A 4092-nucleotide genomic window follows, 5' to 3' on the forward strand; every position below is an offset into this window, starting at 1 on the left:
GTTTGTAATGCTCGGGACAAAGACCAATCCAAAAGCTATACCCTGGCTTGCTCCTTATGTTGTTTCTTGTAACAATATGGAAATGTACAGAATTATCGTGACATTCAGTATTCGAACTTTTACATACTAAGAATTGGTAAGTAGCATTAGGTGATTAATACCGATATCTTATCGGCTATCTTTTCTCTCTCGGAATCAGATAAGAATCGAAAAGCTTTTCCTTCAATGAGATTAGGTAATCACCTAATGCTACTTACCAATTCTTAGTATGTAAAAGTTCGAATACTGAATGTCACGATAATTCTGTACATTTCCATATTGTTACAAGAAACAACATAAGGAGCAAGCCAGGGTATAGCTTTTGGATTGGTCTTTGTCCCGAGCATTACAAACATAATTTTGTTAGTTGGACACTTGAAAACTAACACGGTTGCTTTGTGCGTGCAAAAGGTTTTGGGGAGATCATCGCCCAATGACAAACTTGTGCTTGTTCATACCCTTGAAAGAAGAGGCCATGTCGTCGTGGTAACTTGGAATTGAGGAGTTAGATGAAACCATACGCGAAAATGTTTTTTTTTTCATTTTGTACCTTCAAAATCCATCTATCATTTTTTTTCATCTTTTTGGTTAGATTTTCCTTACTGGTGTTTGAAATGAATTTCAGGCAGATATTGGCCTTGCTGTGTGAGAAATTGAGAATTCAAGGAACATAAGTGGCTAAGGAGAGCTTGGAAATCATCACGTTTTGCTTTGTTATATCCACTTCAGTTGTTTAGGTTTGTCAAACTTTTGCCTTGTTATATTTCTTCGCATATAACTAACTACTTACGTTTGATATCCTCTTTAGCTGTTATTAATATTTCGAATAATGTTTTATGGCCAGCTTTCCGATTTATGTTGTCCTGAAGTTACACTGTTGAAACTAATGTTCATATACACATTCTGAGATTTATCCAGTTTCAGCTCGTTGATAATGTCGCTACTCTCATCATTGCCGTTGTAGCTGTTGTTAATGTTGCACTCAACGTGCAGCTCACAGTTTCCTCCAGCTCTTGGCTCATTATTTATTTACCTTCAAAATCCAGTATCCATCATTTTTTCCATCTTTTGGGTTATATTTTTCTTACTGGTGCTTGAAATGAATTTCAGGCAGATATTGGCCTTGCGATGAGAATTCAAGGAACAAAAGTGGACAAGGAAAGCTCGGATATCATCGTCTTTTGCTTTGTTATATCTTCTTCAGTTGTTAAGGTTCGGGAAACTTTTACTTTGTTATATATCTTCACTATAACTAACTACTCACGTTCTATATCCTCTTTAGCCGTCATCATTATTTGAAGAATGTTTCATGACCAGTTTTCCTATTTATGTTGTCATGAAGTTACACTTTTGAATCTAATTATTGAAAAATAAAATGCGGAAATTAAATTAGAAAGGAAGAACAAAAATAAAAAGAACGGAAACACTTTTACTGCTCCATCTCTTCTTCTTATTACATTACAATGAAAATAATTCATATAATGTGATTTGCATCTCTTCACTTGATTCACTCTTCTATTCATGGTAAGATGATGGTAACGGCTAGGTGACAAGGCTGACAACTGAGCAATCTTTCCTTGTGCGTCTAATGTCTATCCAAGAGTGGGTGAGTGTCTTTCTCCAGCATTTGTGTACGTCCAAAATCATTCAAGTGTGTGTCAAGGTCTCTTCTCCAACACTAATGTCTGTATACACAAACATTTAAAGATTTATCCAATTTCAGCTCACTGTTAATGTCGTTGTTCTCATCATTATCGTTGCAGTTGTTGTTAATGTCGCACTCAACATGCAGCTCACAGTCACAGTTGCCTCCGGCTCTCAGCTCATTACTTGTTGAAGGAGTAGCTCAAAATACCAGTGGTGGTATTTATGCTCCAGGAGTGAGCTTCTTTACTACAGTCATCTCACTTTATGTAGATGATCTGTTAGTTACAGGTTCTTGTGTTCAAGAGATTGAGAAAGTGAAAAAGAAGCTGATGAGCTTGTTTGAGATGTCTGATCTTGGTCAAGTATCTTTCTTTCTGGGAATTGAGATAAATCAGAGTAAAGGGGGGATTTTTCTGTGCCAGAGGAATATCTCTCTGAAACATTGAAGAAGTTCAAGTTTGATGGCTGTAAGAGTGTGAGAACACCCATGAACATGAAGGAGAAGTTAGTGATTGAAGAAACAGAAGAAGAGGTTGATGAAAGGAACTATCGAAGCTTGGTTGGATGTCTGATGTACTTAACAGCATCTAGACCAGATGTGTTGTTTGTTGTTAATGTACTTTCGAGGTTTCTGAATAATCCAAGGAGGAGTCATTTGGTGGCAGATAAAAGGGTGTTGAGATATTTGAAGGGAACACTTGATTATGGTGTTCTGTTTAAGTCAGATTTTGAAGCCGATTTGGTTGGGTTTGCTGATAGTGATTGGGCTGGTTCAACTCAAGACATGAAGAGTACCTCTGGTTTCTGTTTCATGCTTGGTTCAAATTGTTTTTTGTGGAGCTCTAAGAAGCAGGAAGTGGTGGCTCAGTCAACTGCCTGCGGAATTCATTGCCACAACTGCAGCAGCAAACCAAGCAATCTGGCTCAGAAAAATCCTGTGTGATTTGGGTTTCATTCCAAGGATTCCAACTCAGATCAATGTGGACAATCAGGCAGCTATTGCCATTTCGAAGAATCCTGTTTTCAACCTGATGTCCAAGTTCATATTCAAAAAAGCTAACAAATACTTTATTTCTGCACATAGTTTTTTATATGGAGAGTATTAAACATTGCATTATTGCTTTGTTTTTATAGAATGTGTTAGTGCAAAGTATAGTTTTTTTGTCGAATTAAGTTTTCTTCTTTCAAAATTGTTTGTCCTCAACCTCTCTTACTTTGAACTAGATGCTATGCAAAGTATGATTTTAACAATTTGGTTTTAGGGTATCTCAATTTGGTTATACACATTCACGTGTTTTGTCTGATATTTCTATTTTTTCCATCAACCTGTTTGTTTATGTTGTCTTCTGGGTGGGCAAATCTTATGGCAATTAATTGTTGACTTTCAGATAACTTCGAAACGGCAATATATCCGTTATACCCTTTGACCGCTACATATATTTCTGAGCTTACCCTCGAAAAAAAAAATTACTGAACAAAACAAAAAGACAAAAAAACCATGAAATTAAATGGAAAGACAGCGTTACCCTTGGCATGCCACACTCTCTCTCCCACGTTTTCTTCAGTTTCGAAATTAACTCTCTCTCTCTAAAGGCAAAAGACCTCTAACTCAACTCTCTCTCTAAAACCTCCGATTTGTTCTGCATTTTCGCCTGAGCCAATTTCGGTTTCTCCTCTTCTTCTCTCTGTGTCGAAATTTCTGTTTGCGGCTAGATTCGAGTAGAGATTTGTGGAAGACATGACGAAAGGGAAGAAAATGGTTGTAGAATCTTCGGTACAGTCGTCTTCATCATCTTCTTCCTCCGAAAATGAGGATCGTCAGCAAATTTCAGAGTTAAAAGGACAGACGGTAGGTTAAATGAACTCCACCATCATCTTCCGGTTGGATTTTGGTTGTTGTTTAGTTGAAATATCGATTTCGGAATCTATAAGTAGAGATTTAGGGTTTGGATTTCTGAAATTTTGCACATTGCGAAGTAGACGGTGGGTTTCTAAAATCTGTAAGTGACGTAATTAGTTGTCATGTGAAATGAGTGACATTGTGATTTGGGGTTTCTGAAATCAGTAGAGATTTAGATAACTGATTAGGGACATTGTGATTTAGGACTGAGAAAAGAGTTACAGTAACCTTTAAATCGGATTATAGATGTATGGATTGCATGGTGATTTGTGTAGGTGACAAGGTGGTATGGTCACAGCGTCACATGTTGTCATAGGCCACAGAGTCACATGGTGGTATGGTCACAACGTCACATGTTGTTATAGGTCACAGAGTCACATGGTGGTATGGTCACAACGTCACATGTCGGTTATAGGTCATAGACTCATAGTTCACATGGTCCCAGGTCACACAATTATATGTTCGTGTAGGTCACAGGTCACTGGATCACAGGTGACTAGATCACA

The 4092-nt window shown here is 37.4% G+C and overlaps 1 long non-coding RNA gene across 3 annotated transcripts; it reads left to right on the top strand.

Moving 5' to 3' along the window:
- The first annotated feature begins 486 nt into the window (after positions 1-486).
- On the top strand, positions 487-2750 carry LOC104825247. Of its 3 annotated transcripts, none has more exons than XR_773564.1 (4): positions 487-776; positions 1150-1251; positions 1569-1702; positions 1803-2750. It is a non-coding gene; the product is annotated as an uncharacterized LOC104825247 (long non-coding RNA). The 3 variants fall into 3 exon arrangements; XR_773563.1 differs by having other exon boundaries at positions 496-525; positions 665-1251; XR_773562.1 differs by having other exon boundaries at positions 487-1251.
- Positions 2751-4092: the final 1342 nt, after the last annotated feature.

Source organism: Tarenaya hassleriana, unplaced genomic scaffold (assembly GCF_000463585.1).
Source record: "Tarenaya hassleriana unplaced genomic scaffold, ASM46358v1 Cleome43, whole genome shotgun sequence".
Classification (NCBI taxonomy): Eukaryota; Viridiplantae; Streptophyta; class Magnoliopsida; order Brassicales; family Cleomaceae; genus Tarenaya; species Tarenaya hassleriana.